Genomic DNA, 14,748 nt, shown 5'->3' on the forward strand with positions numbered 1-14,748 from the left:
TGGTAATTGTAGCAGCTATACTCAGTGGCGATCTTAGAAGGTATATTTAAGTTGAGGTAACGCATTGTTTTAACCAACCATTCGGTTTGAAAGATGAAGATTGATATGGTAATAAATTAACATTTGGCGCACTACTAAAGTTTTTAATGCTTTTAAATATTAACCACGTCGTTTGATAGTTCAATTTTGATGAAGCCGTCAAAACGTTACTCGTGAACCCTAGTTTCTATAATTAAGGGCTTCAAAAAGTCGCATGATGACTTAAGCCTAAGGTGGTGCCTTGGGTATTAGCCTAGCTGATTATTATTATTATAAGGAGCAACAGAATGTATTTAAAAATTCCATTTGAAAACTTGTAATTCTATGTTTTAAGCGAACCACTTTCCGTCAGCTCCATCGTTGAAATCGTTGTTTCGATACTTTTCTATCAACGTAACTCGGTCTCCCGTGAAACATTGTGCTGCCGCGCTATTAATTAAATGTGAAAGTTCATTATCCCTTTAAAACTCAGTTTTACACAGCTACATGCGGTAGCAGACGGTGATTGCTTTGGCGTCACAGTGGCATCTTGATTGTTTTTCTAAGGCAAATAAAACTTGCCTGTAATCGCAAATTCTCACATCTCCTATAAATCCGTCAAGTGTTCATTCTTGAGGCACTGCAATTGCCCACAAAACTTCACCATTATCTTTGCTAAGCCACGTTGAAGTCTAAAACATTATCATTCGATTAATTAGAAAAGCAAAATGTATCATGCACCATTCTATGATCTTTTGACGCTAATATTTGGGGTTAAGCAAAAATAGTTATGGTTCTCAAGCGATTATTTTTACGTTCTTTCACTATTGCTCTTGTTTCACTTAAAAATGAGATAAGGCTTACTTTTCATGTTTTTCGTCCTCACTTTTTCTTCAATTACTTCAATAGATCGAAAATGATTTGATATCCGAGTGTGATCAGGCACCGAACAAGAGTAAACACGATATAGTTTAATAATTATTTCGTTAAGTCTTTTTGGAGTGGTTTCTGTATTTCCGGCTTTGGTCACGCCCAAATTGTGCTAGGGCATTATTTTCGCTGCATATTAGTTTCGTGAAGGTTGTTTTCCAAAGAGCCCCGAGTCGGTTCTCTAAACAAAATCTAAACAAAATGGCTACCAAGAGGAAACGGCCAGAAACGTCTGACCTCAGCGACATTTATAAAAATATAGATCGGTAATAAACGTTACATTTTAAATCAATTGCTTCCTGGGCAAAGTTTAAACGCAAATTGAAAATCATATCGTTATTATATCTGTATTAGACGTGATACCCTTCTAAGATTGTTACCGAGTATACATAACACAAGCTCACCCATGCTCCCCCGAGAGTAACTAATATTAATGAACATTTTACACTTAACGTTTATTGGGCACGCGCTTGCATAAATAGGACACACGGAATTTGAAAATAACGGTTTCATTCCTTTTAACGAAATGAGTAATTAAGCTGATTTACTATTCATACAAAAATACGACACACACGACATTTCACTTTTAGTTGCAATGATAATATTCATGAATAATTAATTTGTTTCATTACTAACTCTTACACGTACGTATTCTGAAAAGGTGGCCCTTTTTGGAGAAAGGAAAATATGTAATTAAGAGGTTTGAATTACCTATTTCCTTACATTTCGGTTAAATTAGGAGTGAACATTTTTTAAATTTTATTTATGCAGCGTGTTTTTGGGTTCGGAAAAGTGATTTTAGGTAGAAATTGGAAATTTATGTGGTTAAGTAAATATGCCTAAGGACATTGATTGGTAAAATTTAAATTTTGTTTGTTGAGAATTTGTAGAGCAACATTTGAAACCTGCGAATACCTTTGGTTCGTTGGAAAAAAACCTATTATTCACTGAAAAACGAGTTTGGAAAATTTGACAACCTAGGGTCGCGAAACTTTATTACGGAAGCATAGCTTATTCATCTTCAATCATTATTTTGGTTGCGAACGTTTTTAACCCTTTAAAAATTTGGAAAAATCTAATTAGACATAAATGGTTTGAAGTTCTCGTACATTTTGGGTATTTAGATGGAAGTAACTTTTTAGTTAACATCATCGAGATCGTCAATATTTCTAATTAAGGTTCGTTATTCCACAGTTCGAGGATGTAGAACATTGGTTTCGTGGATTGGGTCAGCCTAATTTTACCGCTCAAAGTACCACCTTGGTAAACCGAGACAAAATAAAAACACTCGATAAAATTACTGAAACTGTCCGTACTATTGGTACTCGAAAATTTCTGTACATTATCGATAGGTGGCGGTGCGACTATTGAAACTGACAAATTACTTAAATTTGATAACAGCAGTGACGTAATTACTGCAGTCAACAACTTGTCTGCTTTACGTAATTATGCTTTTAAGGTAAAAGAGTAAATTTAAACCGAGTAAACAATATATTTGATACAATGCGATTCTAATATTAGCCATTCTCTTTGAAATGTTTCATGGTTGTACAAAGGATTTAAACTCAGTAAAACAAATAGGACACACAAGGTCTAGCATATTACTTCAGAGCACATCACTTGTCGACAAATAAGTCCATTTTATGACGTTTATGGGAATATAATAACAGATCTGGCCCGTTATTTGATTTCACGACTTTTATGGCCTAGAGTAATAAAGGACGTGACGTTTTTGTTTAAAGGACTTGGCCATTTTTAACCGAATGGTTTTTGGGTGGATTTTACGCCTTTTTGTTTATAACAATAGAAGTGAAGCACACTGCCCACCCTGACACTGGCGAGACACGTCGAGCTTACTGCACCTGTTTCACTTACAAACAACCTATAAATCAGTAGCATTCAAATGTTTAATCTATTTTCCTAGCATCGGCCATTTTGACCTTGACCGCCCTCTGGCGGACAGCCCCCACCCTGAGACTCGCAAGAATATTGTTTTCGAACTCAGCGCCCTTTTTTACCTACAATCGACCTATAAATATGTTGCATACATAGTGTCCAAGTATATCCGTCATAGCGGGCATTTTGACCTTTAACGCCCTCTCGCAGCTATCTGTCCAATCAGCGACTTGCAAGACTATTTTTTTCGAATAACGCGCCACGATTTCACCTAGAATCAACCCTCAAACCTTTTGCATTATTTTTTTTACTTCATGGTTTCGTTACCTTCTCGCTGAACAGTAAATTTGTCGCTGTAGCACAAGAACTATACCAGATAGAATTTTCTCCTTTGGGAGGACACAAAGGCAGCTTAATTTGAAACTGTAAATTTTCGGAACGGCGGTCTTAGTCGATCAATCATTTAATATATAGGGTATATAGGGGGCGTAGCTCAGATGGTAGAGCGCTCGCTTAGTATACGAGAGGTACCGGGATCGATACCCGGCGCCTCCAACCAAATTGAAATTTTCGGAACGGCGGTCTTAGTCGACTAATCATTTAATATATAGGGTATATAGGGGGCGTAGCTCAGATGGTAGAGCGCTCGCTTAGCATACGAGAGGTACCGGGATCGATACCCGTCGCCTCCAACCAAATTGAAATTTTCGGAACGGCGGTCTTAGTCGACTAATCATTTAATATATAGGGTATATAGGGGGCGTAGCTCAGATGGTAGAGCGCTCGCTTAGCATACGAGAGGTACCGGGATCGATACCCGTCGCCTCCAACCAAATTGAAATTTTCGGAACGGCGGTCTTAGTCGACTAATCATTTAATATATAGGGTATATAGGGGGCGTAGCTCAGATGGTAGAGCGCTCGCTTAGCATACGAGAGGTACCGGGATCGATACCCGTCGCCTCCAACCAAATTGAAATTTTCGGAACGGCGGTCTTAGTCGACTAATCATTTAATATATAGGGTATATAGGGGGCGTAGCTCAGATGGTAGAGCGCTCGCTTAGCATACGAGAGGTACCGGGATCGATACCCGGCGCCTCCAACCAAATTGAAATTTTCGGAACGGCGGTCTTAGTCGACTAATCATTTAATATATAAGATATACAGGGGGCGTAGCTCAGATGGTAGAGCGCTCGCTTAGCATGCGAGAGGTACCGGGATCGATACCTAGCGCCTCCAACCAAATTGAAATTTTCGGAATGGCGGTCTTAGTTGACTAATCATTTAATATATAGGGTATACAGGGGGCGTAGCTCAGATGGTAGAGCGCTCGCTTAGCATGCGAGAGGTACCGGGATCGATACCCGGCGCCTCCAACAGAATTGAAATTTTCGGAATGGCGGTCTTAGTTGACTAATCATTTAATATATAGGGTATACAGGGGGCGTAGCTCAGATGGTAGAGCGCTCGCTTAGCATGCGAGAGGTACCGGGATCGATACCCGGCGCCTCCAACAGAATTGAAATTTTCGGAATGGCGGTCTTAGTTGACTAATCATTTAATATATAGGGTATACAGGGGGCGTAGCTCAGATGGTAGAGCGCTCGCTTAGCATGCGAGAAGTACCGGGATCGATACCCGGCGCCTCCAACCAAATTGAAATTTTCGGAACGGCGGTCTTAGTTGACTAATCATTTAATATATAGGGTATACAGGGGGCGTAGCTCAGATGGTAGAGCGCTCGCTTAGCATGCGAGAAGTACCGGGATCGATACCCGGCGCCTCCAACCAAATTGAAATTTTCGGAACGGCGGTCTTAGTTGACTAATCATTTAATATATAGGGTATACAGGGGGCGTAGCTCAGATGGTAGAGCGCTCGCTTAGCATGCGAGAAGTACCGGGATCGATACCCGGCGCCTCCAACCAAATTGAAATTTTCGGAACGGCGGTCTTAGTTGACTAATCATTTAATATATAGGGTATACAGGGGGCGTAGCTCAGATGGTAGAGCGCTCGCTTAGCATGCGAGAAGAACCGGGATCGATACCCGGCGCCTCCAACCAAATTGAAATTTTCGGAACGGCGGTCTTAGTCGATCAATCATTTAATATATATGGTATACAGGGGGCGTAGCTCGTATGGTAGAGCGCTCGCTTAGCATGCGAGAGGTACCGGGATCGATACCCGGCGCCTCCAACCAAATTGAAATTTTCGGAATGGCGGTCTTAGTTGACTAATCATTTAATATATAGGGTATACAGGGTGCGTAGCTCAGATGGTAGAGCGCTCGCTTAGCATGCGAGAGGTACCGGGATCGATACCCGGCGCCTCCAACAAAATTGAAATTTTCGGAATGGCGGTCTTAGTTGACTAATCATTTAATATACAGGGTATACAGGGAGCGTAGCTCAAATGGTAGAGCGCTCGCTTAGCATGCGAGAAGTACCTTGATCGATACCCGGCGCCTCCAACCAAATTGAAATTTTCGGAACGGCAGTCTTAGTCGATCAATCATTTAATATATATGGTATACAAGGGGCGTAGCTCATATGGTAGAGCGCTCGCTTAGCATGCGAGAGGTACCGGGATCGACACCCGGCGCCTCCAACCAAATTGAAATTTTCGGTATGGCGGTCTTAGTTGACTAATCATTTAATATATAGGGTATACAGGGGGCGTAGCTCAGATGGTAGAGCGCTCGCTTAGCATGCGAGAGGTACCGGGATCGATACCCGGCGCCTCCAACCAAATTGAAATTTTCGGAATGGCGGTCTTAGTCGACTAATCATTTAATATATAGGGTATACAGGGGGCGTAGCTCAGATGGTAGAGCGCTCGCTTAGCATGCGAGAGGTACCGGGATCGATACCCGGCGCCTCCAACCAAATTGAAATTTTCGGAATGGCGGTCTTAGTCGATCAATCATTTAATATATAGGGTATACAGGGTGCGTAGCTCAGATGGTAGAGCGCTCGCTTAGCATGCGAGAGGTACCGGGATCGATACCCGGCGCCTCCAACCAAATTGAAATTTTCGGAATGGCGGTCTTAGTTGACTAATCATTAAATAAATAGGGTATACAGGGGGCGTAGCTCAGATGGTAGAGCGCTCGCTTAGCATGCGAGAAGTACCTTGATCGATACCCGGCGCCTCCAACCAAATTGAAATTTTCGGAACGGCAGTCTTAGTCGATCAATCATTTAATATATATGGTATCCAAGAAGCGTAGCTCAGATGGTAGAGCGCTCGCTTAGCATGCGAGAGGTACCGGGATCGATACCCGGCGCCTCCAACAAAATTGAAATTTTCGGAATGGCGGTCTTAGTTGACTAATCATTTAATATCTGGGTATACAGGGGGCGTAGCTCAGATGGTAGAGCGCTCGCTTAGCATGCGAGAGGTACCGGGATCGATACCCGGCGCCTCCAACCAAATTGAAATTTTCGGAATGGCGGTCTTAGTCGACTAATCATTTAATATATAGGGTATACAGGGGGCGTAGGTCAAATGGTAGAGCGCTCGCTTAGCATGCGAGAGGTACCGGGATCGATACCCGGCGCCTCCAACCAAATTGAAATTTTCGGAATGGCGGACTTAGTTGACTAATCATTTAATATATAGGGTATACATGGGGCGTAGCTCAGATGGTAGAGCGCTCGCTTAGCATGCGAGAGGTACCGGGATCGATACCCGCCGCCTCCAACCAAATTGAAATTTTCGGAATGGCGGACTTAGTTGACTAATCATTTAATATATAGGGTACACAGGGGGCGTAGCTCAGATGGTAGAGCGCTCGCTTAGCATGCGAGAGGTACCGGGGTCGATACCCGGCGCCTCCAACCAAATTGAAATTTTCGGTACGGCGGTCTTAGTCGATCAATCATTTAATATATCGGGTATACAGGGGGCGTAGCTCAGGTGGTAGAGCGCTCGCTTAGCATGCGAGAGGTACCTTGATCGATACCCGGCGCCTCCAACCGAATTGAAATTTTCGGAATGGCGGACTTAGTTGACTAATCATTTAATATATAGGGTATACAGGGGGCGTAGCTCCGATGGTAGAGCGCTCGCTTAGCATGCGAGAGGTACCGGGATCGATACCCGGCACCTCCAACCAAATTGAAATTTTCGGAATGGCGGTCTTAGTTGACTAATCATTTAATATATAGGGTATACAGGGGGCGTAGCTCATATGGTAGAGCGCTCGCTTAGCATGCGAGAGGTACCGGGATCGATACCCGGCGCCTCCAACCAAATTGAAATTTTCGGAATGGCGGACTTAGTTGACTAATCATTTAATATATAGGGTATACAGGGGGCGTAGCTCCGATGGTAGAGCGCTCGCTTAGCATGCGAGAGGTACCGGGATCGATACCCGGCACCTCCAACCAAATTGAAATTTTCGGAATGGCGGTCTTAGTTGACTAATCATTTAATATATAGGGTATACAGGGGGCGTAGCTCATATGGTAGAGCGCTCGCTTAGCATGCGAGAGGTACCGGGATCGATACCCGGCGCCTCCACCCAAATTGAAATTTTCGGAACGGCGGTCTTAGTCGATCAATCATTTAATATATCGGGTATACAGGGGGCGTAGCTCAGGTGGTAGAGCGCTCGCTTAGCATGCGAGAGGTACCTTGATCGATACCCGGCGCCTCCAACCAAACTGAAATTTTCGGAACGGCGGTCTTAGTCGATCAATCATTTAATATATAGGGTATACAGGGGGTGTAGCTCAGATGGTAGAGCGCTCGCTTAGCATGCGAGAGGTACCTTGATCGATACCCGGCGCCTCCAACCAAATTGAAATTTTCGGAACGGCAGTCTTAGTCGATCAATCATTTAATATATATGGTATACAGGGGGCGTAGCTCATATGGTAGAGCGCTCGCTTAGCATGCGAGAGGTACCTTGATCGATACCCGGCGCCTCCAACCAAATTGAAATTTTCGGAACGGCAGTCTTAGTCGATCAATCATTTAATATATATGGTATACAGGGGGCGTAGCTCATATGGTAGAGGGCTCGCTTAGCATGCGAGAGGTACCGGCGCCTCCAACCAAATTGAAATTTTCGGAACGGCGGTCTTAGTCGATCAATCATTTAATATATAGGGTATGCAGTCAGCGTAGCTCAGATGGTAGAGCGCTCGCTTAGCATGCGAGAGGTACCGGGATCGATACCCGGCACCTCCAACCAAATTGAAATTTTCGGAATGGCGGTCTTAGTTGACTAATCATTTAATATATAGGGTATACAGGGGGCGTAGCTCATATGGTAGAGCGCTCGCTTAGCATGCGAGAGGTACCGGGATCGATACCCGGCGCCTCCACCCAAATTGAAATTTTCGGAACGGCGGTCTTAGTCGATCAATCATTTAATATATAGGGTATACAGGGGGCGTAGCTCAGATGGTAGAGCGCTCGCTTAGCATGCGAGAGGTACCGGGATCGATACCCGGCGCCTCCAAAGAAATTGAAATTTTCGGAATGGCGGACTTAGTTGACTAATCATTTAATATATAGGGTATACAGGGGGCGTAGCTCAGATGGTAGAGCGCTCGCTTAGCATGCGAGAGGTACCGGGATCGATACCCGGCGCCTCCAACCAAATTGAAATTTTCGGAATGGCGGTCTTAGTTGACTAATCATTTAATATATAGGGTATACAGGGGGCGTAGCTCAGATGGTAGAGCGCTCGCTTAGCATGCGAGAGGTACCGGGATCGATACCCGGCGCCTCCAAAGAAATTGAAATTTTCGGAATGGCGGACTTAGTTGACTAATCATTTAATATATAGGGTATACAGGGTGCGTAGCTCAGATGGTAGAGCGCTCGCTTAGCATGCGAGAGGTACCGGGATCGATACCCGGCGGCTCCAACAAAATTGAAATTTTCGGAATGGCGGTCTTAGTTGACTAATCATTTAATATATAGGGTATACAGGGGGCGTAGCTCAGATGGTAGAGCGCTCGCTTAGCATGCGAGAGGTACCGGGATCGATACCCGGCGCCTCCAACCAAATTGAAATTTTCCGAATGGCGGACTTAGTCGACTAATCATTTAATATATAGGGTATACAGGGGGCGTAGCTCAGATGGTAGAGCGCTCGCTTAGCATGCGAGAGGTACCGGGATCGATACCCGGCGCCTCCAACCAAATTGAAATTTTCGGAATGGCGGTCTTAGTCGATCAATCATTTAAAATATATAGGGTATACAGGGGGCGTAGCTCAGATGGTAGAGCGCTCGCTTAGCATGCGAGAGGTACCGGGATCGATACCCGGCGCCTCCAACCAAATTGAAATTTTCGGAATGGCGGACTTAGTTGACTAATCATTTAATATATAGGGTATACAGGGGGCGTAGCTCAGATGGTAGAGCGCTCGCTTAGCATGCGAGAGGTACCGGGATCGATACCCGGCGCCTCCAACCAAATTGAAATTTTCGGAATGGCGGACTTAGTTGACTAATCATTTAATATATAGGGTATACAGGGGGCGTAGCTCAGATGGTAGAGCGCTCGCTTAGCATGCGAGAGGTACCGGGATCGATACCCGGCGCCTCCAACCAAATTGAAATTTTCGGAATGGCGGACTTAGTTGACTAATCATTTAATATATAGGGTATACAGGGGGCGTAGCTCAGATGGTAGAGCGCTCACTTAGCATGCGAGAGGTACCGGGATCGATACCCGGCGCCTCCAACCAAATTGAAATTTTCGGAATGGCGGTCTTAGTTGACTAATCATTTAATATATAGGGTATACAGGGGGCGTAGCTCAGATGGTAGAGCGCTCGCTTAGCATGCGAGAGGTACCGGGATCGATACCCGGCGCCTCCAAAGAAATTGAAATTTTCGGAATGGCGGACTTAGTTGACTAATCATTTAATATATAGGGTATACAGGGTGCGTAGCTCAGATGGTAGAGCGCTCGCTTAGCATGCGAGAGGTACCGGGATCGATACCCGGCGGCTCCAACAAAATTGAAATTTTCGGAATGGCGGTCTTAGTTGACTAATCATTTAATATATAGGGTATACAGGGGGCGTAGCTCAGATGGTAGAGCGCTCGCTTAGCATGCGAGAGGTACCGGGATCGATACCCGGCGCCTCCAACCAAATTGAAATTTTCGGAATGGCGGTCTTAGTCGACTAATCATTTAATATGTAGGGTATACAGGGGGCGTAGCTCAGATGGTAGAGCGCTCGCTTAGCATGCGAGAGGTACCGGGATCGATACCCGGCGCCTCCAACCAAATTGAAATTTTCGGAATGGCGGTCTTAGTCGATCAATCATTTAATATATAGGGTATACAGGGGGCGTAGCTCAGATGGTAGAGCGCTCGCTTAGCATGCGAGAGGTACCGGGATCGATACCCGGCGCCTCCAACCAAATTGAAATTTTCGGAATGGCGGACTTAGTTGACTAATCATTTAATATATAGGGTATACAGGGGGCGTAGCTCAGATGGTAGAGCGCTCGCTTAGCATCAGTGCCGTCTTTCCCATTGGGCAAATAGGGCACTGCCCTAGGGCCCCAAGATTCTGGAGGGCCCCATTTTCAACTTTTGTAAGGCAAATTATTAAAATTATTTAACTATCTAAAACATGTCTTTTCGTGATATTTTTTATTTGAACCAATATTTGTAAATTAGGGCAACGATGAGCTTCGCATTGGAGGTTAAGAAATTGTCTGGAATTATTAGGGGCCCCGCTTATCACTTTGCCCTGGGGCCCCCAATCATCTAAAGACGGCCCTGCTTAGCATGCGAGAGGTACCGGGATCGATACCCGGCGCCTCCAACCAAATTGAAATTTTCGGAATGGCGGACTTAGTTGACTAATCATTTAATATATAGGGTATACAGGGGGCGTAGCTCAGATGGTAGAGCGCTCGCTTAGCATGCGAGAGGTACCGGGATCGATACCCGGCGCCTCCAACCAAATTGAAATTTTCGGAATGGCGGACTTAGTTGACTAATCATTTAATATATAGGGTATACAGGGGGCGTAGCTCAGATGGTAGAGCGCTCGCTTAGCATGCGAGAGGTACCGGGGTCGATACCCGGCGCCTCCAACCAAATTGAAATTTTCGGTACGGCGGTCTTAGTCGATCAATCATTTAATATATCGGGTATACAGGGGGCGTAGCTCAGGTGGTAGAGCGCTCGCTTAGCATGCAAGAGGTACCTTGATCGATACCCGGCGCCTCCAACCGAATTGAAATTTTCGGAACGGCGGTCTTAGTCGATCAATCATTTAATATATCGGGTATACAGGGGGCGTAGCTCAGGTGGTGGAGCGCTCGCTTAGCATGCGAGAGGTACCTTGATCGATACCCGGCGCCTCCAACCAAATTGAAATTTTCGGAACGGCAGTCTTAGTCGATCAATCATTTAATATATATGGTATACAGGGGGCGTAACTCATATGGTAGAGCGCTCGCTTAGCATGCGAGAGGTACCGGGATCGATACCCGGCGCCTCCAACCAAATTGAAATTTTCGGAATGGCGGTCTTAGTTGACTAATCATTTAATATATAGGGTATACAGGGGGCGTAGCTCAGATGGTAGAGCGCTCGCTTAGCATGCGAGAGGTACCGGGATCGATACCCGGCGCCTCCAACCAAATTGAAATTTTCGGAATGGCGGTCTTAGTCGACTAATCATTTAATATATAGGGTATACAGGGGGCGTAGCTCAGATGGTAGAGCGCTCGCTTAGCATGCGAGAGGTACCGGGATCGATACCCGGCGCCTCCAACCAAATTGAAATTTTCGGAATGGCGGCCTTAGTCGATCAATCATTTAATATATAGGGTATACAGGGGGCGTAGCTCAGACGGTAGAGCGCTCGCTTAGCATGCGAGAGGTACCGGGATCGATACCCAGCGCCTCCAACCAAATTGAAATTTTCGGAATGGCGGTCTTAGTCGACTAATCATTTAATATATAGGGCATACAGGGGGCGTAGCTCCGATGGTAGAGCGCTCGCTTAGCATGCGAGAGGTACCGGGATCGATACCCGGCGCCTCCAACCAAATTGAAATTTTCGGAATGGCGGACTTAGTTGACTAATCATTTAATATATAGGGTATACAGGGGGCGTAGCTCAGATGGTAGAGCGCTCGCTTAGCATGCGAGAGGTACCGGGATCGATACCCGGCGCCTCCAACCAAATTGAAATTTTCGGAATGGCGGACTTAGTTGACTAATCATTTAATATATAGGGTATACAGGGGGCGTAGCTCCGATGGTAGAGCGCTCGCTTAGCATGCGAGAGGTACCGGGATCGATACCCGGCACCTCCAACCGAATTGAAATTTTCGGAATGGCGGTCTTAGTTGACTAATCATTTAATATATAGGGTATACAGGGGGCGTAGCTCAGATGGTAGAGCGCTCGCTTAGCATGCGAGAGGTACCGGGGTCGATACCCGGCGCCTCCAACCAAATTGAAATTTTCGGTACGGCGGTCTTAGTCGATCAATCATTTAATATATCGGGTATACAGGGGGCGTAGCTCAGGTGGTAGAGCGCTCGCTTAGCATGCGAGAGGTACCTTGATCGATACCCGGCGCCTCCAACCGAATTGAAATTTTCGGAACGGCGGTCTTAGTCGATCAATCATTTAATATATCGGGTATACAGGGGGCGTAGCTCAGGTGGTAGAGCGCTCGCTTAGCATGCGAGAGGTACCTTGATCGATACCCGGCGCCTCCAACCAAATTGAAATTTTCGGAACGGCAGTCTTAGTCGATCAATCATTTAATATGTATGGTATACAGGGGGCGTAGCTCATATGGTAGAGCGCTCGCTTAGCATGCGAGAGGTACCGGGATCGATACCCGGCGCCTCCAACCAAATTGAAATTTTCGGAATGGCGGTCTTAGTTGACTAATCATTTAATATATAGGGTATACAGGGTGCGTAGCTCAGATGGTAGAGCGCTCGCTTAGCATGCGAGAGGTACCGGGATCGATACCCGGCGCCTCCAACAAAATTGAAATTTTCGGAATGGCGGTCTTAGTTGACTAATCATTTAATATATAGGGTATACAGGGGGCGTAGCTCAGATGGTAGAGCGCTCGCTTAGCATGCGAGAGGTACCGGGATCGATACCCGGCGCCTCCAACCAAATTGAAATTTTCGGAATGGCGGTCTTAGTCGACTAATCATTTAATATATAGGGTATACAGGGGGCGTAGCTCAGATGGTAGAGCGCTCGCTTAGCATGCGAGAGGTACCGGGATCGATACCCGGCGCCTCCAACCAAATTGAAATTTTCGGAATGGCGGTCTTAGTCGATCAATCATTTAATATATAGGGTATACAGGGGGCGTAGCTCAGATGGTAGAGCGCTCGCTTAGCATGCGAGAGGTACCGGGATCGATACCCAGCGCCTCCAACCAAATTGAAATTTTCGGAATGGCGGTCTTAGTCGACTAATCATTTAATATATAGGGCATACAGGGGGCGTAGCTCCGATGGTAGAGCGCTCGCTTAGCATGCGAGAGGTACCGGGATCGATACCCGGCGCCTCCAACCAAATTGAAATTTTCGGAATGGCGGACTTAGTTGACTAATCATTTAATATATAGGGTATACAGGGGGCGTAGCTCAGATGGTAGAGCGCTCGCTTAGCATGCGAGAGGTACCGGGATCGATACCCGGCGCCTCCAACCAAATTGAAATTTTCGGAATGGCGGACTTAGTTGACTAATCATTTAATATATAGGGTATACAGGGGGCGTAGCTCCGATGGTAGAGCGCTCGCTTAGCATGCGAGAGGTACCGGGATCGATACCCGGCACCTCCAACCAAATTGAAATTTTCGGAATGGCGGTCTTAGTTGACTAATCATTTAATATATAGGGTATACAGGGGGCGTAGCTCATATGGTAGAGCGCTCGCTTAGCATGCGAGAGGTACCGGGATCGATACCCGGCGCCTCCACCCAAATTGAAATTTTCGGAACGGCGGTCTTAGTCGATCAATCATTTAATATATCGGGTATACAGGGGGCGTAGCTCAGGTGGTAGAGCGCTCGCTTAGCATGCGAGAGGTACCTTGATCGATACCCGGCGCCTCCAACCAAATTGAAATTTTCGGAACGGCGGTCTTAGTCGATCAATCATTTAATATACAGGGTATACAGGGGGTGTAGCTCAGATGGTAGAGCGCTCGCTTAGCATGCGAGAGGTACCTTGATCGATACCCGGCGCCTCCAACCAAATTGAAATTTTCGGAACGGCAGTCTTAGTCGATCAATCATTTAATATATATGGTATACAGGGGGCGTAGCTCATATGGTAGAGCGCTCGCTTAGCATGCGAGAGGTACCGGCGCCTCCAACCAAATTGAAATTTTCGGAACGGCGGTCTTAGTCGATCAATCATTTAATATATAGGGTATGCAGGCAGCGTAGCTCAGATGGTAGAGCGCTCGCTTAGCATGCGAGAGGTACCGGGATCGATACCCGGCGCCTCCAACCAAATTGAAATTTTCGGAATGGCGGTCTTAGTTGACTAATCATTTAATATATAGGGTATACAGGGGGCGTAGCTCAGATGGTAGAGCGCTCGCTTAGCATGCGAGAGGTACCTTGATCGATACCCGGCGCCTCCAACCAAATTGAAATTTTCGGAACGGCGATCTTAGTCGATCAATCATTTAATATATAGGGTATACAGGGGGCGTAGCTCAGATGGTAGAGCGCTCGCTTAGCATGCGAGAGGTACCGGGATCGATACCCGGCGCCTCCAGCCAAATTGAAATTTTCGGAATGTGGGTCTTAGTCGACTAATAATTTAAAATATAGGGTATACAGGGGGCGTAGCTCAGATGGTAGAGCGCTCGCTAAGCATGCGAGAGGTACCGGGATCGATACCCAGCGCCTCCA

At 45.9% G+C, this 14,748-nt stretch overlaps 49 non-coding genes across 49 annotated transcripts; all 49 read left to right on the forward strand.

The window, feature by feature from the left end:
- Positions 1–3,874: 3,874 nt before the first annotated feature.
- TRNAA-AGC (transfer RNA alanine (anticodon AGC)) lies at positions 3,875–3,947 on the forward strand. Its single transcript has one exon. It is a non-coding gene; the product is annotated as a tRNA-Ala (tRNA).
- Positions 3,948–4,148: 201 nt separating this feature from the next.
- Positions 4,149–4,221, forward strand: TRNAA-AGC (transfer RNA alanine (anticodon AGC)). Its single transcript has one exon. It is a non-coding gene; the product is annotated as a tRNA-Ala (tRNA).
- Positions 4,222–4,285: 64 nt separating this feature from the next.
- TRNAA-AGC (transfer RNA alanine (anticodon AGC)) lies at positions 4,286–4,358 on the forward strand. Its single transcript has one exon. It is a non-coding gene; the product is annotated as a tRNA-Ala (tRNA).
- A 64-nt stretch (positions 4,359–4,422) lies between these two features.
- Positions 4,423–4,495, forward strand: TRNAA-AGC (transfer RNA alanine (anticodon AGC)). The gene has a single exon. It is a non-coding gene; the product is annotated as a tRNA-Ala (tRNA).
- A 64-nt stretch (positions 4,496–4,559) lies between these two features.
- TRNAA-AGC (transfer RNA alanine (anticodon AGC)) lies at positions 4,560–4,632 on the forward strand. Its single transcript has one exon. It is a non-coding gene; the product is annotated as a tRNA-Ala (tRNA).
- Positions 4,633–4,696: 64 nt separating this feature from the next.
- Positions 4,697–4,769, forward strand: TRNAA-AGC (transfer RNA alanine (anticodon AGC)). Its single transcript has one exon. It is a non-coding gene; the product is annotated as a tRNA-Ala (tRNA).
- Positions 4,770–4,833: 64 nt separating this feature from the next.
- On the forward strand, positions 4,834–4,906 carry TRNAA-AGC (transfer RNA alanine (anticodon AGC)). The gene has a single exon. It is a non-coding gene; the product is annotated as a tRNA-Ala (tRNA).
- A 64-nt stretch (positions 4,907–4,970) lies between these two features.
- TRNAA-AGC (transfer RNA alanine (anticodon AGC)) lies at positions 4,971–5,043 on the forward strand. Its single transcript has one exon. It is a non-coding gene; the product is annotated as a tRNA-Ala (tRNA).
- Positions 5,044–5,107: 64 nt separating this feature from the next.
- On the forward strand, positions 5,108–5,180 carry TRNAA-AGC (transfer RNA alanine (anticodon AGC)). Its single transcript has one exon. It is a non-coding gene; the product is annotated as a tRNA-Ala (tRNA).
- A 338-nt stretch (positions 5,181–5,518) lies between these two features.
- TRNAA-AGC (transfer RNA alanine (anticodon AGC)) lies at positions 5,519–5,591 on the forward strand. The gene has a single exon. It is a non-coding gene; the product is annotated as a tRNA-Ala (tRNA).
- A 64-nt stretch (positions 5,592–5,655) lies between these two features.
- Positions 5,656–5,728, forward strand: TRNAA-AGC (transfer RNA alanine (anticodon AGC)). Its single transcript has one exon. It is a non-coding gene; the product is annotated as a tRNA-Ala (tRNA).
- Positions 5,729–5,792: 64 nt separating this feature from the next.
- TRNAA-AGC (transfer RNA alanine (anticodon AGC)) lies at positions 5,793–5,865 on the forward strand. Its single transcript has one exon. It is a non-coding gene; the product is annotated as a tRNA-Ala (tRNA).
- A 201-nt stretch (positions 5,866–6,066) lies between these two features.
- On the forward strand, positions 6,067–6,139 carry TRNAA-AGC (transfer RNA alanine (anticodon AGC)). The gene has a single exon. It is a non-coding gene; the product is annotated as a tRNA-Ala (tRNA).
- A 63-nt stretch (positions 6,140–6,202) lies between these two features.
- On the forward strand, positions 6,203–6,275 carry TRNAA-AGC (transfer RNA alanine (anticodon AGC)). The gene has a single exon. It is a non-coding gene; the product is annotated as a tRNA-Ala (tRNA).
- Positions 6,276–6,613: 338 nt separating this feature from the next.
- Positions 6,614–6,686, forward strand: TRNAA-AGC (transfer RNA alanine (anticodon AGC)). Its single transcript has one exon. It is a non-coding gene; the product is annotated as a tRNA-Ala (tRNA).
- A 338-nt stretch (positions 6,687–7,024) lies between these two features.
- TRNAA-AGC (transfer RNA alanine (anticodon AGC)) lies at positions 7,025–7,097 on the forward strand. The gene has a single exon. It is a non-coding gene; the product is annotated as a tRNA-Ala (tRNA).
- Positions 7,098–7,298: 201 nt separating this feature from the next.
- Positions 7,299–7,371, forward strand: TRNAA-AGC (transfer RNA alanine (anticodon AGC)). Its single transcript has one exon. It is a non-coding gene; the product is annotated as a tRNA-Ala (tRNA).
- A 736-nt stretch (positions 7,372–8,107) lies between these two features.
- Positions 8,108–8,180, forward strand: TRNAA-AGC (transfer RNA alanine (anticodon AGC)). The gene has a single exon. It is a non-coding gene; the product is annotated as a tRNA-Ala (tRNA).
- Positions 8,181–8,244: 64 nt separating this feature from the next.
- TRNAA-AGC (transfer RNA alanine (anticodon AGC)) lies at positions 8,245–8,317 on the forward strand. Its single transcript has one exon. It is a non-coding gene; the product is annotated as a tRNA-Ala (tRNA).
- A 64-nt stretch (positions 8,318–8,381) lies between these two features.
- Positions 8,382–8,454, forward strand: TRNAA-AGC (transfer RNA alanine (anticodon AGC)). Its single transcript has one exon. It is a non-coding gene; the product is annotated as a tRNA-Ala (tRNA).
- A 64-nt stretch (positions 8,455–8,518) lies between these two features.
- Positions 8,519–8,591, forward strand: TRNAA-AGC (transfer RNA alanine (anticodon AGC)). The gene has a single exon. It is a non-coding gene; the product is annotated as a tRNA-Ala (tRNA).
- A 201-nt stretch (positions 8,592–8,792) lies between these two features.
- TRNAA-AGC (transfer RNA alanine (anticodon AGC)) lies at positions 8,793–8,865 on the forward strand. Its single transcript has one exon. It is a non-coding gene; the product is annotated as a tRNA-Ala (tRNA).
- Positions 8,866–8,929: 64 nt separating this feature from the next.
- On the forward strand, positions 8,930–9,002 carry TRNAA-AGC (transfer RNA alanine (anticodon AGC)). Its single transcript has one exon. It is a non-coding gene; the product is annotated as a tRNA-Ala (tRNA).
- A 66-nt stretch (positions 9,003–9,068) lies between these two features.
- Positions 9,069–9,141, forward strand: TRNAA-AGC (transfer RNA alanine (anticodon AGC)). The gene has a single exon. It is a non-coding gene; the product is annotated as a tRNA-Ala (tRNA).
- A 64-nt stretch (positions 9,142–9,205) lies between these two features.
- TRNAA-AGC (transfer RNA alanine (anticodon AGC)) lies at positions 9,206–9,278 on the forward strand. Its single transcript has one exon. It is a non-coding gene; the product is annotated as a tRNA-Ala (tRNA).
- Positions 9,279–9,342: 64 nt separating this feature from the next.
- On the forward strand, positions 9,343–9,415 carry TRNAA-AGC (transfer RNA alanine (anticodon AGC)). The gene has a single exon. It is a non-coding gene; the product is annotated as a tRNA-Ala (tRNA).
- A 64-nt stretch (positions 9,416–9,479) lies between these two features.
- Positions 9,480–9,552, forward strand: TRNAA-AGC (transfer RNA alanine (anticodon AGC)). Its single transcript has one exon. It is a non-coding gene; the product is annotated as a tRNA-Ala (tRNA).
- Positions 9,553–9,616: 64 nt separating this feature from the next.
- Positions 9,617–9,689, forward strand: TRNAA-AGC (transfer RNA alanine (anticodon AGC)). Its single transcript has one exon. It is a non-coding gene; the product is annotated as a tRNA-Ala (tRNA).
- A 201-nt stretch (positions 9,690–9,890) lies between these two features.
- Positions 9,891–9,963, forward strand: TRNAA-AGC (transfer RNA alanine (anticodon AGC)). The gene has a single exon. It is a non-coding gene; the product is annotated as a tRNA-Ala (tRNA).
- A 64-nt stretch (positions 9,964–10,027) lies between these two features.
- On the forward strand, positions 10,028–10,100 carry TRNAA-AGC (transfer RNA alanine (anticodon AGC)). Its single transcript has one exon. It is a non-coding gene; the product is annotated as a tRNA-Ala (tRNA).
- A 64-nt stretch (positions 10,101–10,164) lies between these two features.
- Positions 10,165–10,237, forward strand: TRNAA-AGC (transfer RNA alanine (anticodon AGC)). Its single transcript has one exon. It is a non-coding gene; the product is annotated as a tRNA-Ala (tRNA).
- Positions 10,238–10,715: 478 nt separating this feature from the next.
- Positions 10,716–10,788, forward strand: TRNAA-AGC (transfer RNA alanine (anticodon AGC)). The gene has a single exon. It is a non-coding gene; the product is annotated as a tRNA-Ala (tRNA).
- Positions 10,789–10,852: 64 nt separating this feature from the next.
- On the forward strand, positions 10,853–10,925 carry TRNAA-AGC (transfer RNA alanine (anticodon AGC)). The gene has a single exon. It is a non-coding gene; the product is annotated as a tRNA-Ala (tRNA).
- Positions 10,926–11,400: 475 nt separating this feature from the next.
- On the forward strand, positions 11,401–11,473 carry TRNAA-AGC (transfer RNA alanine (anticodon AGC)). The gene has a single exon. It is a non-coding gene; the product is annotated as a tRNA-Ala (tRNA).
- A 64-nt stretch (positions 11,474–11,537) lies between these two features.
- On the forward strand, positions 11,538–11,610 carry TRNAA-AGC (transfer RNA alanine (anticodon AGC)). Its single transcript has one exon. It is a non-coding gene; the product is annotated as a tRNA-Ala (tRNA).
- A 64-nt stretch (positions 11,611–11,674) lies between these two features.
- On the forward strand, positions 11,675–11,747 carry TRNAA-AGC (transfer RNA alanine (anticodon AGC)). Its single transcript has one exon. It is a non-coding gene; the product is annotated as a tRNA-Ala (tRNA).
- Positions 11,748–11,811: 64 nt separating this feature from the next.
- On the forward strand, positions 11,812–11,884 carry TRNAA-AGC (transfer RNA alanine (anticodon AGC)). The gene has a single exon. It is a non-coding gene; the product is annotated as a tRNA-Ala (tRNA).
- Positions 11,885–11,948: 64 nt separating this feature from the next.
- Positions 11,949–12,021, forward strand: TRNAA-AGC (transfer RNA alanine (anticodon AGC)). The gene has a single exon. It is a non-coding gene; the product is annotated as a tRNA-Ala (tRNA).
- Positions 12,022–12,222: 201 nt separating this feature from the next.
- TRNAA-AGC (transfer RNA alanine (anticodon AGC)) lies at positions 12,223–12,295 on the forward strand. Its single transcript has one exon. It is a non-coding gene; the product is annotated as a tRNA-Ala (tRNA).
- Positions 12,296–12,633: 338 nt separating this feature from the next.
- On the forward strand, positions 12,634–12,706 carry TRNAA-AGC (transfer RNA alanine (anticodon AGC)). The gene has a single exon. It is a non-coding gene; the product is annotated as a tRNA-Ala (tRNA).
- Positions 12,707–12,770: 64 nt separating this feature from the next.
- TRNAA-AGC (transfer RNA alanine (anticodon AGC)) lies at positions 12,771–12,843 on the forward strand. The gene has a single exon. It is a non-coding gene; the product is annotated as a tRNA-Ala (tRNA).
- A 64-nt stretch (positions 12,844–12,907) lies between these two features.
- On the forward strand, positions 12,908–12,980 carry TRNAA-AGC (transfer RNA alanine (anticodon AGC)). Its single transcript has one exon. It is a non-coding gene; the product is annotated as a tRNA-Ala (tRNA).
- Positions 12,981–13,044: 64 nt separating this feature from the next.
- Positions 13,045–13,117, forward strand: TRNAA-AGC (transfer RNA alanine (anticodon AGC)). The gene has a single exon. It is a non-coding gene; the product is annotated as a tRNA-Ala (tRNA).
- Positions 13,118–13,181: 64 nt separating this feature from the next.
- TRNAA-AGC (transfer RNA alanine (anticodon AGC)) lies at positions 13,182–13,254 on the forward strand. The gene has a single exon. It is a non-coding gene; the product is annotated as a tRNA-Ala (tRNA).
- A 64-nt stretch (positions 13,255–13,318) lies between these two features.
- On the forward strand, positions 13,319–13,391 carry TRNAA-AGC (transfer RNA alanine (anticodon AGC)). Its single transcript has one exon. It is a non-coding gene; the product is annotated as a tRNA-Ala (tRNA).
- Positions 13,392–13,455: 64 nt separating this feature from the next.
- TRNAA-AGC (transfer RNA alanine (anticodon AGC)) lies at positions 13,456–13,528 on the forward strand. Its single transcript has one exon. It is a non-coding gene; the product is annotated as a tRNA-Ala (tRNA).
- A 201-nt stretch (positions 13,529–13,729) lies between these two features.
- TRNAA-AGC (transfer RNA alanine (anticodon AGC)) lies at positions 13,730–13,802 on the forward strand. The gene has a single exon. It is a non-coding gene; the product is annotated as a tRNA-Ala (tRNA).
- A 462-nt stretch (positions 13,803–14,264) lies between these two features.
- TRNAA-AGC (transfer RNA alanine (anticodon AGC)) lies at positions 14,265–14,337 on the forward strand. Its single transcript has one exon. It is a non-coding gene; the product is annotated as a tRNA-Ala (tRNA).
- A 201-nt stretch (positions 14,338–14,538) lies between these two features.
- On the forward strand, positions 14,539–14,611 carry TRNAA-AGC (transfer RNA alanine (anticodon AGC)). The gene has a single exon. It is a non-coding gene; the product is annotated as a tRNA-Ala (tRNA).
- The last annotated feature ends 137 nt before the right edge of the window (positions 14,612–14,748 follow it).

This window comes from Leiobunum rupestre, chromosome 4 (assembly GCF_980474605.1).
Source record: "Leiobunum rupestre chromosome 4, qqLeiRupe1.1.hap1, whole genome shotgun sequence".
Classification (NCBI taxonomy): Eukaryota; Metazoa; Arthropoda; class Arachnida; order Opiliones; family Sclerosomatidae; genus Leiobunum; species Leiobunum rupestre.